This window comes from Protopterus annectens, chromosome 11.part0, assembly GCF_019279795.1.
Source record: "Protopterus annectens isolate FY-2018-M chromosome 11.part0, PAN1.0, whole genome shotgun sequence".
Classification (NCBI taxonomy): Eukaryota; Metazoa; Chordata; order Ceratodontiformes; family Protopteridae; genus Protopterus; species Protopterus annectens.
In genome coordinates, this window is record NC_056745.1 from 831,476,602 (window position 1) to 831,491,097 (window position 14,496).

The following is a 14,496-nucleotide window of genomic DNA, read 5'->3' on the forward strand; positions in this document are numbered from 1 at the left end:
ACTAGCACATGCACGTATATAAAAGATGCATTTGTAAAAAGTATTTTGTCTGAAAAAGTTCAACTACTAAGGGGAACGAAAAACGCATGCTGCGTTTCACGTTTACTTGGTGTGTTTGCCTTTTATTGCCATCAGTGAGCGAATTATTTGGTGAATAAAATTTGAAGGTTTTAACAACTCTACACTGTTGCAGAGGTTCCGTTCTTGCTGAACCGGTGTTACCAGCTTGTTCTATTTATTTGAAGGGTAAGCCTGGGTTTGACTGGCATGCCCGAGCCCACCAGAAGAACTCCTGTTTTAAGCATGGGATTAGTGGTATTTCTGTTTCTAAGCTGTGCCTGTGTTGAGACCATAAATTCTTTAGGTACCACTGTAACTTTCTCATATGCAGTCTGGCATGTGGGACCAAGATTATGCATGATGCCATGAAGCCCAAGGCCTGCAGAACTTTTTTTTTTTTGCTGTTAGTTTGTTCTGCTTTGTTAATGCTAAGAAGTAAAGAGGGAGTTCTTTTTGTTTTTCTGCAGTTAGGAATGCCATCTGTTTTACTGTGTCCAATTCCGCGCCCAAGAATGTTCTTGTCTGGGATGGGATCAGCCTTGACTTTTGAAAATTGACTGTGTATCCCAAGGCTTGTAGCAAGTAAATGACCCTTTGTAAATCTGTTGTCAGCTTGCTTTTGTTGTCCGCTTGTAACAGGCAGTCGTCCAGGTATGGATAAATTTGAATTCCCTGTACTCTGCAGTGGGCGGTTACTGATGCCAGGCATTTTGTGAATACTCTGGCAGTAGATAAGCCAAAGGGCAATGCTGAGAATTGATAATGCTCTGATCCTGCAAGAAATCTGAGGTATCTTCTGCAATTTGGTCGAATGGGGACGTGCAGGTATGCCTCCTTGAGATCTAGAGTTACCAGCCAACACTCCTTGCCCAGCATGGGAAGAAGTTGCTGTAGGGTCAGCATTTTGAATTTTGGGACAATGATGTATGTGTTTAAGATGGACAGGTCGAGAATAGGTCTCCAGTTTTTTTCTTTTCTTGGTACTAGGAATAGTCTGGAGTAGAATCCTTTGCCCTGTTCTGTTATTGGCACCCTTTCCACAGCTCTCATCTTTATTAATTCCGCTATCTGGTGCAGGGCTTCTATTTTTTGATTTGGGGGCAGGTTTGGCATTCCTCTTTTTACTGGTAAAGTGTGGAAGTGGAACCGGTAGCCTTGGTCTATGGTTTGCAAAATCCACTTGTCTTTTGTAATATAGTGCCAATTTTTTCAAGAATAAGGCTAAGTTTCCGCCTAATGGTGCTGCTATTTGTTCCCTGGTAGGCGGAGATAGAACCAAGTCACTGAGATTGTCCTGTTGTAGTGGCAGTGGTTGTGTCTGTGCCTCGGTTATTGCCTTGCCACTGTCGTCCTCTGTAGGCATCTCCTCTGGATTGATTTCTGCCCCTAGAGGGTCTGTTCCTGCCCCTTTGGGATCTTGTGGAGTCAGGAAAGGACCAATTTTTGGCAGGCCAGTTCCTGCTAAACCTTGGGGGCTGAACCTGTAGGAAATCTTTAACTGTTTGTACAGATTTTGCCTTTTCTTCCATTTTCTTCATTACCTGCTGGGCAGGTTCCCCAAATAGACTGGCCTTATCCATAGGAGCATCCAATAGCTTAGCTTTAACATGATCCGGCAAGACCTGTTCTTTCAACCATGCATGCCTTCTTATCACTGTGCCAGTCATGGCTGATCTAAATGAAACCTCCAGTGCATCATAGCCACATTTTAAAGAATGGTTACTAACCTGTTGGATGTTATTCACCATTTCTAATACATATTTCTTATCTAAAGATTCATCAGAGGACAGCTTTTTAATTAACTGATCAAGCATAAACTCTTGGTATTGGATCATGTGAAACTGACAGTTTAAAGCTCTAGCTGAGAGTAGCAGAGGTGTAGACTTTTTCCCCATCTCTCTAAGGACCTGGATTCCCTTTCAGAGGAATAGGGGTTTTGCTGTGGTCGAGGCTACCGCCTTAGGCCCCTGGGATATAGTTTCGGGGTCTGGAAGTGGGGCCTTGTATAGGTGGTGATGAGTGTCTGGCACCCTGTAAAATCTATCTGGTTTGGCAGGGGCTGGAGGTAAAGAATCAGGTGCAGTGCAGACATCATTAAATGCATCGTCCACAACAGGTAGGACAGGAGGTATAGCTAAGGGCCTATGTTGTGTTAAGTGCAGAAAAGTCCTAAGCCTTTTTCTTGAATCTGAGAAATCTTGTCCCTGCCATTGGAATTGTTCTCTCATGGCATGTAAGGTTTCCCCAAAGGAGAATTCCTCTGGTGGAGAGGCAGCTGGAATGGATTCTTCAGCATCTGAATCTTCATAATTGGAAAAAGGAGCCTCTGGCTGGTCTGTAATGTCTGAGTCATCCGCAGAATCATCAGAGGACACAGGCTCGTGGGGCTCTGCTCTAGGTCTCTTTTCTGGTGGCTGAGAGGCCCTGTCTGGGTGAACAGAGATGACGTCGGGTGAAGCGCGACATCAGCCGAAGCCGGACCCGGACTTTGGAATCCGGCCGACCGAAGGGCTGCCTGACGACAGGACAACCCATTTGTTATGACTGCAGATGCATCCATGAAGGACATCAGTCTTTCCATGAAAGGAATAACAGAATCTGATGCAATGTCCAATCCATTTAGAAATAGTCTGTTTTGAAATTGCTTTTCCTTGGACTGCAGGGGCGTAAGCTACAAAATTTGTTCAGACTTCCTACTGGCCTTGGTTCTGTCCAGGTACTATCGAAGTTGTCTGTGAATGTCCAAGGTATGCAAAAGTCTTTCCCCCTTATTCTCAGGCTTGGGGAAGAAAGCAGGCAGATGAATGGCTTGATTTAGAGAAACCCTAGATACCACCTTTGGCATAAAAGTAGGGTTGGTCCTTAATGAAACCCTGTCTCTGTGGAAAATAATAAAGGGTGGTATTGCCATTAGGGCCTGTAGCTCCGAAACCCTTCTTGCTGAGGTAATTGCCAACAGGAAAGCTGTCTTCCATGAGAGAAATTGCAAGTCAACTGAAGCTGCTGGCTCAAAAGGAGGTAGAGTCAGTTTTTCTAAGACAAAATTGAGGTCCCAGGCTGGCACTGGGGCCTTTCTTGGTGGCTTAATGTTCTTGATTCCCCTGAGGAATTGTCTTAGTAAGGGGTGAGAGAAACAGGAGGATCAGTGTTGTATCTAGCTGAAATAGCAGATGCATGTATCTTTATGGAAGAATATGAGAGGCCGTTCTTTAACATATCTGCCAAATATTCCAAGATGAGTGGGATGTTCAACAATGATGCATCATGTCCCTTGCTGGTATTCCAATTGCTGAATCTTTTCCACTTTGCTAAGTAAACCTTTCTGGTGGATGGTCTTCGAGCCTCTGTTAGTATCCGCTGAACTTCCTTGGAGAGAGATAAGCTGAAGTTATTTATGGGATCTCCCAGGCTGTTAGCTGCAGTGTCTGAAGATTTGGATGCAGTGTTTCGAAATTGTGTTGAGTCAAAAGTAGAGGCCACTGAGGGAGGGCCCGCCTCCTGGTGTGACATATGCTCCGTAGTAGTGGGTACCAGTGTTGTCTTGGCCAATCCGAGCTATTATGATTCCCTTGGGCTTCTCTGCTTTGATCTTTAGTAATACTGAGGTCATCAGTGGCAGAGGTGGGAATGCATAGATTGCTAGGGAGTTCCAGTTGAATGAGAGGGCATCTATTTTCCAAGCTTTTGGATGGTATGTCCTTGTGCAAAATTTTGGTAGAAGATGGTTGAGGTGAGAGGCAAATAGGTCCACTTCTGGCTTGCCCCATGTCGAAGTGAGTTGTCTGAAGGCCTTCGGATGTAACCTCCACTCGTGTGGATCTGTGAAATTCCTGCTTAGGCTGTCCACCAACACATTGTCTTTTCCTGGAACAAACTGGGATTGTAACTGCATGTTTAGGCTCAGTGATTTCTCCCAAAGCTGCATTGTCAGTCTGCAAAGGGGATAAGAGTGGGTGCCCCCCTGCTTGTTTGTGTACCACATTACAGTGGTGTTGTCTGTCCGTATCATTAAATGGCCTTGCTGGAGTTGGTGTTGAAAAGCCTCAATGGCATGCATTACTGCCAGCATTTCCCTTTGGTTTATATGCAGATGTGTTTCCTTTGGAGAACATTGTCCTTGTATACACCTGCCTTCCATGTGCGCCCCCCCATCCAAGGTCTGAGGCATCTGTAGTCATGGTCTGTGTTATCTGTGGTTTTTTGAATGACATACCTGTGTTTTCCTGGCTCACCGAGGCCCACCATAGGAATTCCTTTTGTAGGCATGGAATGAGTGGTATGATTGTCTCCAAGTTGTTGCTGTGTTGAGACCAAATGCTTTTTAGGTACCATTGAAGCTTTCTCATGTGTAGTTTTGCTAATGGAACCAGTAGAATGCAGGATGCCATGTAACCCAGGGCCTGTAGGAATCTCCTTGCAGTCATCTGGGTGAGTTTTGCTAAACCTTTGAAGTAATGAGTTAACTTCTCTTGCTTGTCTTCTGTCAGGTAAGCCATCTGAGAGGCTGTGTCTAGTTTGGCTCCTAAGAAGATTATTTGCTGGGATGGCTGCAGTCTTGACTTTTGGAAGTTGACTGTGTATCCCAGAGCTTGAAGTAATCGTATGACATAATCCAGGTTTTTTGTCAACATCAATTTGTCGTCTGCTTGTATGAGGCAGTTGTCCAGGTACGGGTAAATTTGTATTCCCTGGAGCCTGCAATGAGCAATCACTAAAGCCAGGCATTTTGTAAATACTCTGGGCGCAGTAGATAAGCCAAATGGCAATGCTGAGAATTGATAATGCTCTGGCCCTGCAAGAAATCTGAGGTATCTTCTGCAGCTGTGTCTGATAGGGACATGCAGGTATGCCTCCTTGAGGTCCAGAGTAATCAGCCACGACTCCTTGCCCAACATGGGAAGGAGTTGCTGTAGAGTCAGCATTTTGAACTTTGGTACTATGAGAAAGGTGTTTAATGCGGACAAGTCCAGTATTGGTCTCCATTGAGATTCTTTTCTTGGAACAAGGAACAGTCTTGAGTAAAACCCCTGGTCTTGTTCTTGTTGTGGAACTCTTTCTATTGCTTTCATTCGAGTCAGCAGAGTGATTTGCTTGATAGCCTCTGCCCTCTGATTTTGTGGTAGGTTTGGCATGCCTTGTTTTCTTGGTAAGGTATGAAAATGAAACCTGTACCCTCGGTCTATAATGTCCAAAATCCATTTGTCCTTTGTCAGTCTGTGCCAGTTTTCTGCAAACAGAGATAATTTCCCGCCCAAGGGAGCTTCTAGTTGTTCCCTGGTAGGCAGTAGTAGAGGAAAGTCATTGAGATTGTGGTTGTTGGGCAGGTGAAACCCCTGCATCACTTCTTTGGTTTCCTGGCTGCCATTGTCATCCCCTTGTAAGGGCCTCTGTATTGGCCTCTTCCTTGGCCACGTCTGTTCTTACCCCTTTGAAACTTTTCTGGATTAGGAAAGGACCAGTTTTTTGAAGGCCAATTCCTACTGAACCTGGGGGGTTGAACCTGGAGGAAATCTTTCACAGTCTGAACTGATTTTGCTTTTTCTTCGATGGTCTTTAACACATCCTTAGCATTTGCACCAAAAAGCTTGATCTTTTCCAAGGGTGCATCCAGAAGCTTTGCTTTTACATGATCTGGTAGAGGTTGATCTTTTAACCAAGCATGTCTAATCACTGCCCTGTCATAGCTGCCCTACATGAAGCTTCCAGTGCATCATATCCACACTGCAGGAAGTGATTGCTTACTTGCTGAGTGTTATGTACAGCTTCCTGCAAAGTCTTCCTGTCTAAAGGATCAAGAGATAATCCTGATATTGTAACATATGAAAAAGGCAATTTAAAGCTCTCATAGATAAGGTAGTGGATGTGTAAACCTTTTTGCCCCATCTCTCTAATGACCTCGCTTCCCTGTTGGAGGGCAAAGGATTTTTTGAGGTGGAGGCTGAAACTCCTTTAGGCCCCTGTGAAATAGTTTCCAAATCAGCAGTATGGGCCCTGAATAAATGGGAATGAGTTTCTGGGACCCTGTAATACCTATCTGGCTTGGCTGGAGCAGAAGGAAGAGAATCAGGGGTAGCACTAGAGTCAGAATACAAATCATCCAGAACATCAAGTACAGGAGGAATAGCTAAGAGCCTGTGCTGAGGCTTCTTAAGGAAAGTCCTAAGGCGTTTCCTAGAATCAGAATATTCCTGTCCTTGCCACTTGAAATGTTCCCTCATGGTGTGCAGAACTTCCCCAAAAGAAATATCCTCAGGAGGGGGCAAGGGATGGAATCTTCTGCATCCGAGTCCTCATAGGTCTGGAAGAGCTCTTCCTGGCTATCAGAGTGGACAGAGCCCTCAGAGTCTTCATCTGAAGGAGTAGGGTCAGAGGGTTCAACCCGGGGCCTTTTATCAGGGGGAGGCTGGGATGCTCTCTCAGGATGGGCCTGTGAACCTCTAATCATGGAAATTAAATCAGCAGCCATGGACATAATTTGTGTCTCCGGAGTCGGCTGAGGTAAAGATTTAGAAGTAATATGCTTTGTTTTGCTGGCTGCCTTAGCCCTAGTGTAGGCCTTAATAGACATGGCCATAGGAGGCCTGGCAGCTCCACGTGCAAGAGTGACCTTGTCTACAGCAATGGCCTCGGGCATTTCCTCGGTTTCGGTATTCGGAGGAAAATCTATAACTGGCGTCGGAGTAATGTCTGGAATCGAGTCGGTAATGCGGTGTCTTCGGTTCGAGAGGTGGAGAGACCGTCTCAGAGGGAACCGGAGCACTCGCTAGGTTTTGGCGTGGAGTCGGTGGTAGGCGGGCCGGATGTCAGTCCCGGTCTTTTCGCTTTTGGGAGTTTGCGATGTCGGAAGATCCGGCGGCATGGTGTAAGCAAATTTATCGCGAAAAATCTTCAGCGAACTCCGCCCGGCGCCTGAGAGTGCGCTTGTTGAAGCGAGCACAGGTTACACAGACCGAGACGTCGTGGTCTGGGCCCAAGCAAGGGAGGCAGTAAGAGTGGAAATCCTTATGAGGTATTTGTTTACCACAAAAAAGACAATTGTTAACTTTTTCAGTAATTTCTGACATCGGCTGAGGCAAGAAAAGGTCCCCAACGGGGTACTTAGCTTTTTTGATGACTTCGGTATCGTAGAATACAGGAGCTGACCGACCGGCACTTGCGAACTGCTTCTGCTTCGGGCACCACGCGGCAAGAAAGACTGAAGAAAATGGCGTCGGCTGATGCTTATGTACTCCAGCCGCTCTGATGTCGGAGAGAAATGCGACATCAGCCGACGTCGGACCCAGACTTTGGAATCCGGCCGACCGAGGGCTGCCTGAGGCAGGACAACCCACATGTTATGACTGCAGTTGGATTCTTGAAGGACATCAAAGAGCTGGTCAGTTTTTCTGAAAGCCTTAGTTTTATCAGAGTAGTATCGAAGCTGCCTGTGAATGTCCAAGGAATGCAGGAGTCTCTCACCTTTGTTCTGTGGATTGGGGAAGAAAGTGGGTAGATGGATGGTTTGATTTAAAGCTACACTGGAAACCACCTTAGGCATGAAGGAAGGATTAGTTCGTAGAGAATCTCTGTCTTGATGAAAAATGAGGAAAGGTTCCACTGCCATAAGTGCCTGTAATTCTGAAACTCTCCCAGCAGAAGTTATTGCCAGGAGCAGGGCAGTCTTCCAAGAAAGGAACTGAAGGTCTGCAGAAAAAGCTGGTTCAAAGGGAGGAAGCGTTAGTTTTTCCAGAACAAAGTTGAGGTCCCATGTTGGTGTAGGAGCTCTTCTAGGTGGTCTAATGTTTTTTCCCCCTCTGAGGAACTGCCTTAGGAGTGGATTTGAAAATAAAGGTGGATTTGTGTCGTAGTGAGCTGAAATAGCTGAAGCGTGGATTTTAATTGAGGAGAAGGAAAGTCCTTTATGCAACATCTCAGCTAGATACTGCAGAATGTGAGGCATATGAGGCTGAGTTGTGTCTTGACCTTTAGCTTGGTTCCAAGCAGAAAACCTTTCCCATTTGTCCGAGTAAGCCTTCCTGGTGCTTGGCCTTCTGGCTTCTAGAATAACATCCAGTACTGCTTGTGAAAGAAGGGCTGGTTGGATGCTTAATTGATTTGCCATGCAGCCAGGTTTAAGGTTTTGATCTGGCTGTGTAGAATCTGCTTGTCTTGTTGCATGAGTAAATGAGGTATTTGAGGCAATATCCATGGTGGGCTGTGAGCCATATTCTTCAATAGCGGGTACCAGTGCTGGCGTGGCCAGTCTGGGACTATGAGAATTATTCGAGGTTTCTCCTTTTTGACCTTCAAAAGAACCTTTGTGAGAAGAGGTAATGGAGGAAAGGCATAAGCTGTCAGGTTTTTCCAACTGAAGGAGACAGCGTCCACTTTCCAAGCTTGATGATGGAATGTCCTTGTATAAAACTTTGTCAGCTGGTAGTATTTGAGGACTGGCAAACAGGTCTATGTTTGGTAGGCCCCATCTTTGAGTTATCATCGCAAATATTTGTGGGTCTAGCTTCCACTCGTGGGGATCTTTGATGTTTCTGCTTAGGTCGTCTGCCAATGTGTTTTTCTGTCCTGGCAGGAAGTGAGCTTGTAACTGGACTTGGTAGGCCAGAGCTGTGTTCCATAAGATTAGTGCTTGCCTGCCAAGAGGGTAGGAATGTATGCCCCCTTGTTTATGTACCACATTACTGTGGTGTTGTCCATCTTTATTGCCAGTTGTCCAGGCTGTAGTAGATCCTTGAAGGCTGTCAGAGCTTTCTGTACAGCTAGCATCTCTTTTTGGTTTATATGCAGTTTTCTTTGTTCTGCAGTCCATAGGCCTTGAATGCATTGACCTGCCATATGTGCCCCCCAGGCATAGTCTGAAGCATCTGAAGTGATAGTTTGCCTGGGTGGGGGCAAGGTGAAAGGCTGACCCTTGTTGAGGTGACATGCCTGTGCCCACCATAGAAATTCCTGTTGTAGGCAGGGAATGAGTGATATCACTGTGTCCAAGTTGTGGCTGTGTTCAGACCATACGCTTTTTAGGTACCATTGTAATTTCCTCATATGCAGTTTTGCAAATGGTATTATCAGAATGCAAGATGCCATGAAGCCCAAAGCCTGCAGAATTATTCTTGCAGTTAATTGGGTCTTTGTTGCCATTGTCTTGAAATATTGAGTCAGTTGTAATTGCTTGTCTGGTGTAAGATAAGCCTTCTGGGCCATTGTGTCCAAGCTGGCACCCAGGAATGTCATTTTTTGTGAGGGTACTAGTTTTGACTTCATTTCGTTTACTGTGTACCCCAGACAATTTAGTAGATGCTTTACAAAAGCCAGATGTAAGAGAATGTCTTTTCTTTCTGCTTGGATGAGGCAGTTGTCCAGGTATGGATATATTTGAATTCCTCTTTGTCTGCAGTATGCAATTACTGGTGCCAGGCATTTTGTGAATACTCTGGGCGCAGTAGATAAGCCAAAGGGCAGTGCAGCAGTGCAGAGAATTTATAATGGGTTGAACCTGCAATGAAACAGAGGTATCTTCTGCAACTTTGTCTGATAGGGACATGCAGGTATACCTCCTTGAGGTTCAACATTACCAGCCATGCTTCCTTGCCCAACATGGGAAGTAGCTGCTGTAGTGTTAGCATCTTGAATTTGGGAACTTGTGTTTAGAATTGAAAGGTCCAGAATTGGTCTCCAAGCATTTTCTTTTCTGGGTACTAGGAATAGTCTTGAATAAAATCCTTGGCCTTGCTCTTGAGTTGGTACCCTTTGAATGGCTCTCATGACCATGAGAGCTGTAATTTGTTTTTGAGCCTCTGCCCTTTGATTTTGTGGCAGGTTTGGCATTCCTCTTTTTATTGGCAAGGTGTGTAAGTGGAATCTGTATCCTCGTAAAATTATGTCTAGGACCCATTTGTCCTTTGTGACCATGTGCCAGTTGTCTGCAAAAAGTGCTAGTTTTCCCCCCAGGGGGCTGACAAAAGAGCTTTGTTTGGCCAGCTGAGATGCAAGCCATTGAGTTTGCCTTCTGGTGGGTTGAGACCTGTCTTCTCCTCCCTTCTGGGTTGGAGTGCCCCATTGGCGAGATTTATACTGAGCTTGTGGTTGTCCTCTGCCCCTTGGGTGCCTGTATTTACCCCTCTGAGGCCTGTCAGTGGCTGGAAAGGACCATTTTTTTGTTGGCCAGTTTCTGCTGAAGCGAGGGGATTGCACCTGTAGGAAATCTTTGACTGTCTGCATTGATTTTGCCTTATCTTCCATTTTCTTTAAAACTTCTTCTGCTTGAACACCAAAAAGAACATCCTGCTGTAAGGGAGCATCTAGTAGTTTTGCTTTAACATGATCAAGCAGACTTTGTTCCTTTAACCAGGCATGCCTACATATAACTGAACCAGTGACAGCTGCTCTGCAGGAGGCCTCCAAAGAATCCAACCCACATTGTAAGGTATGTTTGCCCACCTGCTTGGTGGCGTGCAACAAATCCTGTAATTCTTTCAATTCAGATTGTTGAGGTAGGGTGGTTATCTTTGGTTTTAACTGAGAGATCAGAAATTGCTGATACTTAAGCATATGAAATTGACAGTTTAGAGCTCCCATAGCTGAAGTGGCTGAGGTGTAAATCTTTTTCCCCCATCTATCTAGTACTCTTGAATCCCTTTCAGAAGGTATTGGATTTTTAGCCATGGAAGCTTTAGCTCCCTTGGGACCCTGGGAGATTGTCTCTGGGTCAGCTACTGGGCTTTTGTAAAGAAATTTGTGGGAATCGGGAACTCTGTAGTATCTGTCAGGCTTGGCCGGGGCAGGAGGCAGAGAGTCAGGGTTGAAACTGGATTCTAAATAGACATCATCCACAATGTCCAAAACAGGAGGGATGGCTAGAGGTCTGTGTTGGGGGAGTAAAAGAAACTCTCTGAGCCTTTTCTTGGAATCAGAGTAATCCTGACCTTCCCAGTGAAGATGTTCCCTCACAGTGTGTAAAGTTTCCCCAAAAGAGTAATCTTCTGGAGGGGAAGCTGAGGGAATAGAGTCCTCAGCATCAGAATCTTCATAAGGAGAGAAGGAATAGTCTTGGTCCTCAGAGGAATCTGAAGAAATAGACAGTTGTTCAGAGGAAACAGATTCTTCCTCTTGTCTAGGCCTTTTGTCAGGAGGCGGCTGAGAAACCCTGATAAGAGAAATCAAATCTTCAGCCATCTTGAGCATTTGTTTCTTAGGCATAGGGCCTTGAACAGGAGACTGAAGTGAAGCCTTTTTCGATTTGGAAGGAGTTTTCGACTTGGAAAACGTTTTGACTGTAAGAGTCGTCGGTCTGAAAATGCCTTCTGAAGGCGATACTGTTTCAGAAACACCGACGTCCTTGGAGGGTAAATCGTCGGTAGGGCCTGAAGTAAAAGGCTGCATCGGCCTAGTACATTCCGTCAAAATATCCATAGCGGTCTCGGGTTCCTGAACTGTGGTAGTCAGAGGCTGCGTCGGAGCCTCACTGATAACCGGAGAACCGGAGACTGGATCAACCGAGGCCTCGGAATCGGGCTTAGGCCTGGGCTGTCGATTCTTATCCCTGCGCTTTTTGTGCACGCTGGTAGTAGGAAGCTCCGACAGCATGTTATAATTAAATTTTCTGCCAAAAAAGTGTCGTGCGAAATCAAATCGTCTTTTAATAGTACATTTATTAAATCTAGCACAAAAATGACAAGAAGTGACGTCGTGATCTGGGCCTAAGCAAGGTATGCAATAAGAATGAAAATCCTTATGTGGTATTTGCTTCCACAAGAAATACAATTGTTAACTTTTTCTGACATCGGTCTGAGGCAAGAAAAGTTTCCCCAACGGGGTACTTAGCTTTATAGAAGACTTCAGTCTGAAATTCGAATTCGAAAATCTCAGGAGTTGGCCGACCGGCACTTGCGAACTGCTTCTGCTTCAGGCACCGCGCCACAAGAAAGACTGAAGAAAATGGCGTTGGTTGCAATATATGTACCCCTGGCGCACTGACGTCAGGGATGAGGTGACAGCAACCGACGTCGGACCAAGACTTTGGAAATCCGGCCGACTGCGGGACCGCCTGACGACAGGATAACCCAAGTGTGATGACTGCAGCAGGGTAACATGATGAACATCCAGGACTGCAACAGTGAATACACTCTAACATCTACATTTGTGGAAAGTGTACAAAACTGTACTATGTTCTTTGTGTTTCACCATTGCAGTCATCGCATTTGAGTTGATTCCCAAAGCTAAGGAAGGGAGGAAGAAGTTAGAAAGCATTAGGGCCAGCTATTAAGCCCTGTAAGACTGCAGTGGCAAAACCAGCTCTGGACTTAGAATAAATAGGCAAGTGGGTAATGCTTGGTGAAGGTATGTACAGAGCTCCAGGTAGCAGCTTCTAGGATGTCCCTGGTAGGGACTCCTCTGAGAAAGGCTGTAGAGGTAGCTGCAGCCCTGGTGGAATGTGATCTTATACCCTGTGGGGTAGGTTTTCTATGGTGCTTGTAGCAGAAATTAATGCAATGGACTTATCCATTTAGAAATGGTTTGCTTTGAAATGGCCTTCCCCTCTGCCCCTGCAGCAAAGCGAACTAGCAGCTGTTCAGATTTTCTGAGAGGCTTAGTCCTGTCCAAATAAAATCTAAGTTGTCTGTGCACGTCCAGAGAGTGCAGTATTTGTTCTCCTTTGTTTTGTGGAGTAGGGAAAAAAGTAGGCAAATGAATGGACTGATTTAGGGCCACACCAGACACCACCTTGGGCATAAAGGAAGGATTGGTCCTGAGGGAAACCCTGTCTGCATGGAAGATAATGAAGGGCTCCACTGTCATGAGGGCCTGTAATTCAGACACTCCTCTTGCTCAAGTGATGGCTAGAAGGAAGGCTGTTTTCCAAGAAAGGAATTTCAACTCTGCATTTGCAGCTGGCTCAAAGGGAGGGAGAGTGAGCTTTTCCAATACAAAGTTAAGGTCCCAGGCTGGAGTAGGGACTCTCCTGAGGGGGTCTTAAATTTTTGGCCCCTCTAAGGAATTGCTTTGGCAGGGAGAGAGAGATGAGGGGTGGCTTAGTATTATAATGCACTGAAATGGCAGAAGCATGAATTTTAATTGATGAGAAGGATAGGCCCTTGTGGAGCATTTCCTGTTAAGTACTGAAGAATATGAGCTGGGTACAGTTGTGCCCATCCAGAGTCTGGCTCCAGGAACAGTATCTTTTCCACTTTTCAGCATAGGATTTTCTAGTACTAGGCATCCTTGCCTCCAGAATGACATCTAGCATCTGCTTACTGAGGGATGCTATTGGGGAGCTCAAGGAATTAGCCAGACTGCAAGGTTCAGAGTTTGAAGCTGAGGGTGCAGAATCTGGCCCACTGCTGGGACAGCATGGAAGGGGTCTGAGGCAGGTGCCATGGTTCCAGCAGTGTCACACTGCACAAGAGGGGGTACCAGTGCTGGCATGGCCAGTCTGGTGCAATCAGTACTGTCCTTGGCTTGTCCTGTTTGATCTTTTGCAGAGCCTTCGAGAGGAGAGGCAGAGGGGGAAAGGCATAAACAGAGAGGCTTTTTCCCTGGTAAAGGACAGGGCATCCACTTAAGTCCTTGTGCAGAATTTGCCCAACTGGTAGTTTTGAGGGGAGGCAAACAGGTCTACCTCTGGAGTCCCCCATTTGTTCAAGAGGTTGAATATTCTTGGTTCTAGTTTCCATTCGTGTGGGTCCATGAGATTTCTGCTTAGGTCGTCTGCCAGTGAATTGAGCTTATAGGTGCATGTGGTAGCTCAAGGTTGTGTTCCACAGAGTTATGGCTAGTCTGCAGAGGGTACGAGTGGGTTCCCCCTTCCTTGTTTATGTACCACATAAAGTACAGTTGTGTATCTACCATAAATGTAGATGTTTGAGTGCATTCACTGTTGCAGTCATTACACTCTTGGGTTATCCTGCTGGCAGGCTACCCTCAGTTGGCCAGAATTCCAAAGTCTAGGTTTGGCGTCGGTTGCTGTCGCCTCTTCCCTGACGTCAGTGCGCCAGGGGTATAAAATATGCAGCTGATGCCATTTTCTTCAGTTTTTCTTGCCCCAGATGTCAGGTGCCCCCAAATTGGTAGGCTGAAAAATATGCCAATAAAAATGCATGCACAAAAATAACATTTCCTTCATCTATAAGCAAATACACCAAATAGGTTGTATAGGATAGAGAACTGTAGATAAGTCCCAGCAAAGAAAAGGGGGATGGTGGGTGGGTAACCTGGACTGCAACAGTGAATACACTCGAACATCTACATTTATGGTAGGTACACAACTGTACTATGTTCATCGTGTTTCACTGATGCAGTCATTACTCTTAGGTTGAATCCCAAAGTTGAGGATGGGTGGCTGGGCTAAACAGGATTAGGAGAGGCTATGAGGCCCTGCAGAACTGCAGTGGCAAAGCCTGCTCTGGACTTAGAGTAAAGAGGTAAGTGGTAGTGCTTTGTAAAAGT